Raw genomic sequence first — 14,165 nt, 5'->3', positions numbered from 1 at the left:
CTGTCTCTTCCTAACTTTCTATGGCATTGAAATTTTTGCCGAACAATTTTTAAATTGTCCATCTGTTTCTGATTGATTCGATGCTTCCTGTACTATATTATAATTTATATATAACAGAGTCAGTTTCGGTCCATCTGTTTTATGAACTGTATCTAGTCTTATGTTATAATGGTGTCATAAAAGTTATTTTAATTTCAAATAGGTTTTATTACCTAGAAAGACGTTTTAGAGCTCAGTCTACTACTTCACAATCTATTTTTATTAAATGTTCTTACCTATTTGTTCTTCCAAATGTTACTCTAGATTCTAAAACTTTCTGAAAACAAAAAATGAATTTCTAAATCCGGAGATTTGGATGACAGGCTCTTACCTAAAAGACTTACATAAGCCAATAATTTCTGGAGTTATCTATTTTTAATTTTTCTTTGCATAAATATTTTCTGAAACCTAATCTAAATCAATATCTGTTCAATACCTTCATTTAGTTCAAAATGTAATATTGAGTAAAGAAATTATTTTCTAGTAAACCAACTGGACTTAATGCAAAAGAAAAGAAATGCCAAGAAGGAGAACTGGATTTGCTGTGGTTTAAGCAACAGATGAAAACACTTTTCTCTGTTGAATTGAGTCCAGGGTAAAAGTGAAAAGATGAGAAGCTAGAGATAATAGTGTTTATGAAATCAGGGTAAGAGTTTAAAAACATTTGACTGATTTAATAGCCTTGATCAAGAAGGAGTAGAATAAGAATGAAAGGCAAGGGGTTAAGCATACGCCTTTTCATTCAAACTCTAAAAAATAATTTTCTTTGCGATCCAACCCCACTGCAAACAGAACTTTAGATGACCAATTATTTTCATTGTACCTTCTAACTTGTGTGCTAATCCACAATCTACTGCTACATGTACATATTGTGAGGATGAAATCTCAAGCTTTTGCAACCTGTTTAACTTGCTTGTAGGATGAGATCGGTTAGATTTTGACATCCAAAATTGCTTAGGGATAACTGGCTGATTTCTCAACTTAAGGTAAGACACTGCATATCTAGGTGAAAAGTCAATTAAAGATCAATTAGGTATATTTTCTGAGGATACCAAAATGTGGAATCCCAAAATATGGACCTCAAAAATACAACTGACCATTTTCCTCCTGGCAAACATTCTGCTTATTAGGCCAGCAGGACAACCAACCTGAGACATCTGATGATCATATATTTTCTGGAGCTATTTTTGCAGCAAAGAAAGACAATTCAATGGATTGGCTCACATTAGGAAAGCTAGCACCTGTCATTTCAGTCAGTTGCTGCCAAAGACTTGTGTTTTCTCACATTTTAATTTGACAGTTATTGGCATCTCTCACAAATCACAAATACACTAGTGCAAATTTCCTCTACCTGGCATGATGGATGGTAAACTATCTCCCCACTCTACTTGTTGGCCCAGAACCACCAAATACCTGGAATATGGTACCTCCTGACATTTTGTGAGGCAAGGAAGTTAGATTTTATCTCTTTCTTCTTATTTTACCTTTCATATTCCCTTTTAAACAATGTGATTGATTTTTACTCAGACATGATTCCATTGTGCATTTTAACTATTAACCCTCAGTTTAAGAAATGTCCCTGAATGTCTGGTGGATTAACGTGCAGGTCCAGACAAAGGTCATATGGTAAAAGGGAACAAGGAGTCTTCTGGAAAATAAATTATCCTAAAAGTGCCAGCACAGCCCTGAAAATGTCAGGCTTTCTCCCAATTCCATGTTTCTGCATATGAGATACACATTGTCTGCAGCGTTTTTCTTCACCTAACTAACCCTTTCCCATCTTTAAAAATTGTCTTGATCATAATGTCTTTTCTAGACAGCCCCTCCAGTCTAGGTTAAGGACTTCTACCCTTATACTCCTCTCTGTCATATACTCCTCTCTGTCATAGCATTATTCGGTTCAGTTCAGTTCAGTCGCTCAGTCGTGTCCGACTCTTTGTGACCCCATGAACCGCAGCACGCCAGGCCTCCCTGTCCATCACCAACTCCTGGAGTCCACCCAAACCCATGTCCATTGAGTCAGTGATGCCATCCAGCCATCTCATCCTCCATTGTCCCCTTCCTCTCCTGCCCTCAATCTTCCCCAGGAACAGGGTCTTTTCAAATGAGTCAGCTCTTCGCATCTGGTGGCCAAAGTATTGGAGTTTCAGCTTCAACATCAGACCTTCCAGTGAACACCCAGGACTGATCTCCTTTAGGATGGACTGGATGGATCTCCTTGCAGTACAAGGGACTCTCAAGAGTCTTCTCCAACACCATGGTTCAAAAGCATCAATTCTTCGGTGCTCAGCTTTCTTTATAGTCCAACTCTCACATCCATACATGACCCTGAAAAACCATAGCCTTGACTAGATGGACCTTTGTTGGCAAAGTAATGTCTCTGCTTTTTAATATGCTGTCTAGGTTGGTCATAACTTTCCTTCCAAGGAGTAAGCATCTTTTAATTTCACGGCTGCAATCACCATCTGCAGTGATTTGGGAACCCAAAAAAATAAAGTTAGCCACTGTTTCCCCATTTATTTGCCATGAAGTGATGGGACCAGATGCCATGATCTTAGTTTTCTGAACGTTGAGCTTTAAGCCAACTTTTTCACTCTCCTCTTTCACTTTCATCAAGAGGCTCTTTAGTTCTTCACTTTCTGCCATAAGGGTGGTGTCATCTGCATATCTGAGGTTATTGATATTTCTCCCGGCAATCTTGATTCCAGCTTGTGTTTCTTCCAGCCCAGCATTTCTCATGATGTACTCTGCATATAAGTTAAATAAGCAGGGTGACAATAAACAGCCTTGACGTACTCCTTTTCCTATTTGGGACCAGTCTGTGTTCCATGTCCAGTTCTAACTGTTGCTTCCTGAACTGCATACAGATTTCTCAAGAGACAGGTCAGATGGTCTGGTATTCCCATCTCTTTCAGAATTTTCCACAGTTTATTGTGATCCATACAGTCAAAGGCTTTGGCATAGTCAATAAAGCAGAAATAGATGTTTTTCTGGAACTCTCTTGCTTTTTCGATGATCCAGTGGATGTTAGCAAGTTCATCTCTGGTTCCTCTGCCTTTTCAAAAACTAGCTTGAACATCTGGAAGTTCATGGTTCACATATTGCTGAAGCCTGACTTGGAGAATTTTAAGCATTACCTTACTAGCGCGTGAGATGAGTGCAGTTGTGCAGTAGTTTGAGCATTCTTTGGCATTGCCTTTCTTTGGGATTGGAATGAAAACTGACCTTTTCCAGTTCTGTGGCCACTGCTGAGTTTTCCAGATTTGCTGCCATATTGAGTGCAACACTTTCACAGCATCATCTTTCAGGATTTGCAATAGCTCAACTGGAATTTCATCACCTCCACTAGCTTTGTTCGTAATGATGCTTCCTAAGGCCCATTTGCCTTCACATTCCAGGATGTCTGGCACTAGGTGAGTGATCACACCATCATGATTATGTGTCATGAAGATCTTTTCTGTACAGTTCTTCTGTGTATTCTTGCCACCTCTTCTTAATATCTTCTGCTTCTGTTAGGTCCATACCATTTCTGTCCTTTATTGAGCCCATCTTTGCATAAAATATTCCCTTGGTATCTCTAATTTTCTTGAAGAGATTTCTAGTCTTTCCCATTCTATTGTTTTCTTCTATTTTTTTGCATTGATCGCTGAGGAAGGCTTTCTTATCTCTCCTTGCTATTCTTTGGAACTCTGCATTCAAATGAGTATATCTTTCCTTTTCTCCTTTGCTTTTCACTTTCCTTCTTTTCACAGATATTTGTAAGGCCTCCCCAGACAGCCATTTTGCTTTTTTGCATTTCTTTTTCTTGGGGATGGTCTTGATTCCTGTCTCCTGTGCAAGGTCACAAACCTCTGTCCATAGTTTATCAGGCACTCTGTCTATCAGATCCAGTCCCTTAAATCTATTACTCACTTTCTCTGTATAATCATAAGGGATTTGATTTAGGTCATACCTGAATGGTCTAGTGGCTTTCTCCACTTTCTTTAATTTAAGTCTGAATTTGGCAATAAGGAGTTTATGATCTGAGCCACAGTCAGCTCCCGGTCTTGTTTTTGCTGACTGTGTAGAGCTTCTCTATCTTTGGCTGCAAAGAATATAATCAATCTGATTTCGGTGTTGACCATCTGGTGATATCCATGTGTAGAGTCTTCTTTTGTGTTGTTGGAAGAGGGTGTTTGCTATGACCAGTGCGTTCTCTTGGCAGAACTCTATTAGCCTTTGCCCTGCTTCATTCTGTTCTCCAAGGCCAAATTTGCCCTTTGCTCCAGGTGTTTCTTGACATCCTACTGTTGCATTCCAGTCCCCTGTAATGAAAAGGACATCTTTTTTGGGTGTTAGTTCTAGAAGGTCTTGTAGGTCTTCATAGAACTGTTCAACTTCAGCTTCTTCAGCATTACTGGTTGGGGCATAGACTTGGATTACCATGATATTGAATGATTTCCCTTGGATAAGACATAAAAAGATAAGTGGTTAAACTTTTTATTATAAAAAAATCTCTTAAAAGTGCTAAGAGCACAAAAGAGCCAAAGGCGAAGTTCATAGTCTTTTCATATGAGAAAAATGAACCTGATGCAAGGAGCTGACTCAGTGGAAGAGATCCTGATGCTGGGAAAAATTGAAAGCAGAAAAACAAGGTGACAGAGGATGAGGTGGTTGGATGGCATCATCGATTCAATGAACATGAGTCTGAGCAAACACCAGGAGACAGTGAACTACAAGGAAGTCTGGAGTGCTGCAGCCCATGGGATCACAAAGAGTCGGACACAGCTTAACGACTAAACAACAACAACAGTGAAAGTAATACAACCTGCTTGCAGGGAGATAAATTTTACTCCTTCCTTGAGTTTTACTCCTTCCTTGTAGTAGTCCCTCCTTCCTTGCTGTTTTACCTCCTTGGGTTTCAGATTAGGACCGTAGGTCAGCTGTGGTCCAAAAATATTAAATAGAAAATTACAGAAGTAAACAGTTCATAGGTTTTAAATTGTTCTGAGTAGTATGATGAAATCTCTTTCCCTCCTGCTCTGTGTTTCCCAGGATCCCCAGGCATCATATCATCTGCTCCCAACATTCAACTATTTACATCATTGATCTCAATGATCCAGGGTCACCTGGAAGTTAATGATCTTCCTGACATATTGTCAGAAGGTCAGTATGTCCAGTGCTACATCACAATGCCATCATCCTTCATCTCACCTCATCAGGTAGGCATTTTATCCCCTCATATCATCACAAGAAGAATTGTAAGTACTGTACAATAAGATTTTTAGAAAGGCCATATTCATGTAACTTTGATTATAGTATGTTGTTATAATTATTCTATTTTAGTATGACTTATTTTTGTTAATCTCTTACTGTGCCTAATTTATAAATTAAACTTTATCATAGATACGTATGTATAGGAAAAAAGTGGTATATATAAGATTCTGTACTTTTCTCAGTTTCAGGCAACCACTGGGGGTCTTGGAATATATTCCTTGTGGATAAGTGGGGGGAAGACTACTGTACTTCTGAAATCCTTATACATTTGTGTAATTGATCAATCTTTAACCAGTGTTCTGCTGTTGAAACTCTAGAAACAAATACATATTATTAAATGTTTCTTAATTGACTTCCTCCTTTGCCACTTCTACCTTTAACAGTACTTTTAAGAAAGAAAGTGAAGTTGCTCACTAGTGTCCGACTCTTTGCCACCCAATAGACTGTAGCCTACCAGGTTGCCCTGTCCATGGGATTTTCCGGGCAAGAATACTAGGTGAGTTGCCATTTCCTTCTTCCTCAGGAGATGGTCAGGAGGAGGAACTTTTAAGAGGAACTTTAATTAGTTTTGAATGTTACAATTTTCTTATTACATCACAGACTGGTAACTATATTCACACACTTCACATTTGTTACTCATATTGGAACTATGCCTATTCTTCTTGCCCCATCATTGTTAATTACCAAGATGATCTCATTTCATTCCACCATTCAACATGAATTACTGGGAGAGAGTGCAGCCTAAATATGCTATTTCAGAACACATCCTTTGGTCTGATTCTAATCTCTTGACTTTTTTGGACATTTCGTCTTGTATTGCTCATTATTTATTTTCCAAAGTTAGGAAACTGAGATTTTAATTTTTCTTTTTAAACACATCAATGTCCAATAAGCAGCAATATCAAAAACATAATTGTTTTCTCTCTTATATTATTCCCAAGTCTCAATATACTTGTCAGCTTGGATTCCTGTTTTTTTCTTTTTTCCTCTCCTAGTAAACTATAGTTTTACATTCTTTTCTTTCTTTCTCTACTCTTTTCTTTTTTTGATTTTCTTCTGAGTTATCTCCAATATTCAACATGAAGAATGTCATTACAGTTGCTGAAGATGCAATTTCTATACTGTTCTTTGATACATAAAGACAAGTTAGGACTTCCCTGGTGGTCCAATGGTAAAGAATTCACCTGGAAAATCAGGAGACACAGGTTCAATCCCTGGTCCGAGACGATGCCACATGGTGTGGGGCAACTAAACCCATGTGCCACAGCTACTGAGCTCGCGGGCCTCGAGCTCGTGCTCTACAACAAGAGAAGCCACCACAATGAAAAGCTTGTGCATCATGACTTGAGAGTAGCCCCTGCTTGCCACAACTAGAGTAAAGCCCACGCATAGCAACGAAGACCCAGTGCAGTCAAAAAATAAAAAATGAAATAAATAAATAAATTTTTAAAAAGACACATTAGTTCTCCATAAATTAAAAAATTTAATTCAGGATAAGTACTTGTATATTTGAATTTTCAGTGCTTTGCACACTATTTACAAAGCAAGGTGTTATCCAGTGGTAAATACTTTCACACAGGTATAAAATCCTTCATTTTCTCACATGCATGTCATAAAGAAAAGCTGACAAAGTTATATATTTTACCTCCCAGTCATATCTGAAATCTGTAATTATATAACTTGAATGGTGTTAAAAAGTAGGCAATTACATAAGAAGGAGCCACACAACTAAATATGTCTATATTTAAATTTTTTTCTACTCTTACATTTAACAAAGAATACTATGGGTGTATGTCGCACATCCTCTGAAGATTTGTCCAGTGGCAAATCCATTAGTGTTTTAGTTACTCAGTTGGGTCCGACTCTTTGGAATCCCATGGACTGTAGCCTATCAGTCTCCTCTGTCCATGGAATTCTAGAGAATGCTAGAGTGGGTTGCCATTCCCTTCTGCAGGGGATCTTCCCAACCCAGGGATCGAACCAGGGTCTCCCGAATTGCAGGCTGATTCTTTACCTTCTAAGCCACCAGGGGAGCCCAAAGTCTATAAAACCTCACTGAGAAACTGAAAATTTTACCGTTTTATATTTATCATTGTGTTTGTGCACTCACCTTTGTACTCTTTTATTGCCTCATCTCATTTTCTCCATCAAACTTAAAAAAGGCCAGAATCCTCATTTGCCATTGAGGTGGTCCAAAAGACAATATTATTTCCATAAAGCATAAAACATTTTGTGTGCTTTCATAAAAGAGATTTTTATTGAAACAGAATTTTCTCATCTGCCTTTTTCTTTCTGACATGACCTCCCAGAAACCAAAATTGTAATAGTTACTGGTAGTATTTTTAAATTTTTTGCTCTATGTCATGTACTGTTCTAAGAGTGTTCTGTGTTCATGTGTGTATAGATATTTAATTTCAATTATGTATTTATATCTATATCTATGAGGTCCATGTGGTCGCAAAGAGTCGGACACAACTGAGTGACTGAGGAACAACATATATTTAATATTTTATTAAACAACTTATATTTAAACATATTTAATTTCAAAACAACCACAATTTTTATTCTTTTCTTTTTCAAAAGAGAATAAAGGTCAAAAAAAAGTTCTTTGCTAAGCATCATACAAAGGCTTTTTAAAAAAAATCCTACCATTTTTATGCTAGAGGCTGTATGGCATATAAGGTATATAGAACTTCTAGCATCTGTGTTAAATTATCTTCTTACTTGGGCTGTTCTAACCAGTTCCAACATTTTTTTCCTAACCTTTATTAATTAGTACTTTTGCTATCTTTGTAAGGCATTCCTGGGTCTACCACTAGATACAAAAATATAAGGTAAAGTATTCTTAACTTTTACTGATGTTGATACACTAACCATGAGCATACCTGCATTAACGTCTTTTTCTATTTGTTTCAAAATAGCATCATAACTAAAATTTTATCCATGCAGCTTTGTAGAGATATGGGTAATACTTAATGTTGCACATATAATCTATTTGAAGAACCAGATAACTAAGATATTTTATGTTTTCTGCTGCATTTTTTAAACTAAATAATAAGTGGAATAAGTATAGCCATTGGAAAATCTTGAATTTCTTTTTTTTTCTCAAATTTTCATCACTCTTCCTATTGTACTCTTTCATTTCACTTTGATTGCTTTGATTCTTTTTCATTCTATGTAATTACTAAGTATAACAACGAATTATTATAATTTTTAAAGATAACAATTTCGTACATTTTAGAGGCATTTTCCTGGCTAACCGGTTCACTCTCTAGGATACTATTTGTCTGGCTCATTCTTCAGTTTTTACTACAGAATAATTTAAATTTGGAAGTTAATTGTGGGAATAAGGGTAGGAGTCATGTTGGCCTTTTTGAGAAGCAATGGTCTGTGATTACAGGAACCTGGAAAATAGCTGTTGGGGAGGTAAGGGCAACTATTGAGAAAGTGTTAATTGTGCTCATTTAAGGTTGAGGCAGTCTGGTTAGTTTGCATAAATAGAGGCTTTTATGATGAGGTAGATGTTAATTCTTTCAGAGAGAGTGGGTGTATTCAGGTGTGGTCTTGTCTCTACAATTTGGAAGACAGTTGCACTTCCTTGCCTTTTAAAGCCCAGTATGCCCAGTAGATCTACATCAACAAAGCTCTGCTAGGAATAGCTCTTCAAGGACATTATTGAAATTTGACACTGGTTTATACTGCCCCACCCCACCTTTCAGTGGGCTGCTAAGTGGATTAAGTGATAATAAGCAGTTTTTTTCTTTTCTTCAACTTAAATCTTTAAATGGTATATCTATTCCTCTGAGAGGGATTATATTTGGACCAGTAGCTATGTGAACTTTTTTCTGCAGTAGATAGCAGTAGGAAAAAGTGAAGGCTTTATGCTTATAAAAACATTTACTGTCTCCTAGCAATCTGCAGTGATGCTATGCAAGTCTGACAACAGATAAATGTTTTCCAATGTTATAAAACTTTACAGTAATACCGGAAAGTTGCTTAACTGTTTGCCTCAGGAGTTGATGTTCTGATTCTAGAATTTCGGAAAACCTTAACTCTAAATTGACTTCATAGAGTCATCAGTTATTAACAGTAATATATGCTTAAAGCAATAGTCATTTTGCCCAACCTCTATATTTTTTTCAGGTAGGAAATTTGAAATGTTGAAAGATTAAACTTTTAAAGTCACATGATTATTTTAAGTATTGAGCAAGGACTAAAATACTCACTATTCTCATTTAAAATTCACTTTGGCATTGTATCTCACCTAAAATGCTTAGGACTGAGGCTGAACTGACCAGTGGACTGGAAAAGAAAGCAAGAAATGTAGAGTACCTGAAAAATAACTTGCATATTTGAGGCATATATATGGTGGGATATAACCATGCAGAGTCAGTACAAATATGAACCATCCTAGTGAAACTATCTGCTTCTTAATTGGAACCTGGGTACAGCCATGGTGGAACTGGTTGTTGCTATTGTTCAGTCACTCAGCCGTGTAGGACTATTTGAGACCCCAAGGACTGCAGCAGGCCAGGATTCCCTGTCCTTCACTATCTCTTGAAGTTTGCCCAAACTCATGTCCTTTGAGTCGGTGATGCCATCCAACCATCTCATCCTCTGTCACCCCTTCTCCTCCTGCCCTCAATCTTTCCCAGCATCAGGGTCTTTTCAAATGAGTTGGCTCTTCACATCAGGTGGCCGAAGTACTGGAGTCTCAGCTTCAGCATCAGTCCTTCCAATGAATATTCAGGGTTGATTTCCTTTAGGATTGACTGGTTTGATTTCCTTGTTGTCCAAGGGACTCTCAAGAGTCTTCTCCAGCACCACAGTTAGAAAGCATCAGTTTTTCAGTGCTCAGCCTTCTTTATGGTCCAACTCTCACATCTGTACATGACTATTGGAAAAACTATAGCTTTCACTATGTGGACCTTTGTCGGCAAAGTGATAACTCTGCTTTTTAATATGTTGTCTAGGGAGCTGGTAGGTGTATGCAACTATATAGTTTGTAAACATAGAGAGTGGATCAGACCAGGGTCAAAAACGCATGCCTGCAGGATCCAGGAATCAGGAGGGGGCCAGGTGATGTCTGTATTGGGCTAGAGAGCGAAGGATCACCTATGGAATGGGTAATGCATACTCAGCTCCAGCTGATATAATGCAAAATTTTGAGTCCAATGATGTCAAATCTTACTATTTAGGAAAAAAAAGATAATAGCATATTTACTAAATAAAATCAGCTTGCATTTAGAGTTGCCAGATCTAGCAAATAAAAATACGGGACTTCCCATTAAATTTGAATTTGCTTATCTGTTTATCTATATTTTATCTGACAAACCTAGTGGTAAGTCACCCTCATCTTTGCAAACTCTTGTTTAAGGAAACAGTAGGTATGTTGATGATTATGATATACATCCACCGCTAAATGTCAGTGGCCTTCACTTAGATGTCACATATTATTTTCAAGACTTTTTGGTTCAGAGATGGCTGTTATCCTTTTACACAACAGTAAGTTGTTCAAAATTAATTTTGAAAAATTTCTTAAACAAGAGTTTGCAAAGATGCAAGTGGCTTATCATTAGGTTTGTAAAATACAGATAAACAGAGAAACAAGTTCATATTTAAAGGGAAGACCTATATTTTTGTTTGCTAGACCTGGCAACTCTAAATGTAGGCTGGTTTTATTTAGTAAATATACTGTTATCTTTTATTTTAATAGGAAGATTTGACAACATTGAGCTCACATTTTTAAGGTAGCAAATATCACCTTAAGCATATCAGAACAAAATATCCAAGTTTTAAAAAATTCCCTGAAAGATATAGCAAAAGCAAATAGAGAGACAATTTTATTGTTAGCTTCTAGGGAAGATTAGTGTTTTCAATATAAGAAATAATTATATGAAGATTTTCTGGGAAGAAAAAATTCCTATATATTATTTCAAGCAAACACGATAATAATAGAGGCAGAATGCTCAGTCTCCTTGAAGCTTTGCCCCTGTCTGTTCATAAAATCAGATAGGCTGAGAACAAGCTGCAACGCATCCACCAAAGTTATAATTAACATTAGCTTGAGAAAGAGTTGTGGCTCCGCTTAATGTTAAATTCCATTTGATCTTAATTGAAAGGAAGCATGGAGTTACAGGAAACAGACCCCCACACTGAAAAGGCCACGGTAATATGTTTAGAATTTCCCAAGAAAGAGAGAAAGGTCTTGAGAGCCCAGACATTTGGAAAAGGAGACGTTAAGCCTTTAACACCTCACAGCAGCAAAACTCTTCTGTCAGGCTTTGAAGGCCTTGGCTGTGGGATTTATTTTCTCCTCATTGAAGATAGGCCCAGAAACTTAAATTTTGCTTTTGAAGCAAGTAATCCTCCCCAACGCTTTGTCAGTTTGTTTTTGATTACCTTCTGATGCTTAGTTACCTCGTACAGGTACCCACCTCAGACCTCTCCTGAGTAGAATAGCTTTTCCAAAGAAAGCGCTAAAATAGAAACAGATTGAATAAAGCAATTTTAAAGACCATCAACGCATCAAATGCTTAAGTTTCCCAAGCAAGATGCATCCTTCTAGTTTTTAGCGGCATATTGACTATGACAACTAAAGAATCATTTGTTAGAATAATCCTGTACCTGTGTGCAATGTCCACAGTGTGGACAGCTTCCTGCTTTCAAGAAACATATGAAGTACAGTTGGAAGGAGGCGATGCAGACGCAGATACAATAAAAGATCAGAGTACAGTGGACCCATGGAAGGGAACACAGGAAGAACCTCTTCGCTCTTTCAGAGGAGAGATGTGATATTCATCGAAGTTGATTTTTGACTGGAGTTTCTTTTTGTTTGTTTGTTTTTGTTTTTTTGGCTGCACTGTGCGGCTTGTGGGATCTCAGTTCCCTGACCAGAGTCACGGCAGTGAAAGTCCGAATCCTAACCACTTTAGGTCACCAGGGAAGCCCTCTGGACTGGGGTTTTGAATGCTGGATAGGATTAGACCTGTAAGTGAAGGAAAGTCCTAGCAAGAGAATAAACTTGTGCAGTGTGTTTGAGGACTGGTAAGAGTTTTGAGGGCTTCTCAGGGGGCGTTAGTGCTAAAGAACCTGCCTATTGCAGGAGACCTAAGAGCCGCAGGTGTGATCCCTGGGTCAGGAAGATCCCCTAGAGGAGGCCATGGCACCCCACTCCAGTATTCTTGCTTGGAGAATCCCAGGGACAGAGGAGCCTGGCGGACTACAGTCCATGGGGTCACACAGAGTTGGACACGACTGAGTGACTAACACTTTCACTTTGCTTTCACATGCATGCACCATATTACTATATTCATCAGTTAGTTTTGCTACTTTTATTTTTCACTTTTTTCCTTTCTCTCTTTCACCTCAGCCTGCCCACCCTCTTTTCTTTTTCTGAGTCAACTGAAAGCAAGTTTCAAACATCAAGTCACTTCACTCCTAAATACTCAAGCATATATATCCTAAGAAAAAGGATATTCTCCTAGAAAAAGCTCCATATCATTATCAAACTCAAGAAGTTTAACATGATACAATATTATTAGCTTCTCTACCATCCATTTCTCAATAATTATTCACATTTCCCGATTGCCCCAACTATACCGTGTATGTGCGTATGTATTGTAAATCCAAGATCCATTTAATAGTCACATATTGCATTTAGTTATCATGTCTCTTTAGTCTCTGTGCTAGTGCTCAGTCATGTCCAACTCTTTGTGTCCCTTTGGACTGTAGCCAGCCAGGCTCCTCTGTCCATGGGATTCTCCAGGCAAGAATACTGGAGTGGGTTGCCATTTCCTCCTCCAGGGGATATTCCCCACCTGGGGATTGAACCCTTGTTTCCTGTGTCTCCTGCATTGCAGGTGGATTCTTTACCAGCTGAGCCACTGGGGAAGCCGTCCTGTAAAGCAGGGCCCCACTGTTGTCTTTTGCGACATTTTGCGGCATGTAAGATGAGTTCAGGTTAGTTGTTTTGGAGAATGTCTCTTAATTTTGATTTGCCTGATTGTTTGCTCGTGATTCGATTCAGGTTAAAACTTTTGGCAGCTGTAGTGTATGGACTTCCCACTGAATTGTAGCAGGGTCACATAAGTCAGTTTGTGTTATTGTTATTGGTGTTGTGAAGTTTGAGCACTTGCTCCAAATGGCCTGCATTTAACTTCCCGGTTGTGAAGACATCCTCTCCCTTTTGTAACAAGTTCTCTGTGGGGTGGTGCTTTAACATGCTATGTCTAGACTGCGCATTTGCAACTTTTTACCCAATGCTTTTTGCTTACACAGCTGATCCTTAACTGGCTGCATAATGTTAGACAAATTAGGAAATTGCTCACAAAAATACATATTCCTAGGTTCTTGTTAAAAATAGGAAGATGTAGCATCACTGCACACATATTCCTGAGCTGCAGTAATTGCTAGGAATGGGTCAATGATTGTCTCCTGCAAATGAGGCTGTGGTTTTCAGTTTGCTACAATTTCCAGCTTTCCCAGTTGTTTACCACTGTCCTGCTTTACTAACTTAGGGATTCTATTTCTCCTCTTTTATCTATTTTTTCAATAATTGTTTTTATTTATTTATTGGCTGTGCCGAGTCTTCACTGCTGCATGGGCTTTTGTCTAGGTGTGGCGAGCGGGGGCTACTCTCCAGTTGTGGTGGGCGAGCTTCTTATTGTGGTGGCTTCTCTTGCTGCTGAGCCCGCGCTCTAGGGCGCGCATGCTTCAGCAGTTGCGGGGTGAGGGCTCAGTAGTTGTGGTCTCCAGGCCCTAGGGCACAGGCTCAATAGTTGTGGAGCACAGGCTTAGATATCCCGCCGCACGAGGGATCTTCCTGGACCGGGGATCAAACCGGTGTCTCCTGCGTTGCCAGGTGGATT

Source organism: Giraffa tippelskirchi, chromosome 9 (assembly GCF_054371585.1).
Source record: "Giraffa tippelskirchi isolate mGirTip1 chromosome 9, T2T-mGirTip1v1.2.pri, whole genome shotgun sequence".
NCBI lineage: Eukaryota > Metazoa > Chordata > Mammalia > Artiodactyla > Giraffidae > Giraffa > Giraffa tippelskirchi.
Note: the sequence above shows the minus strand (reverse complement) of the source record.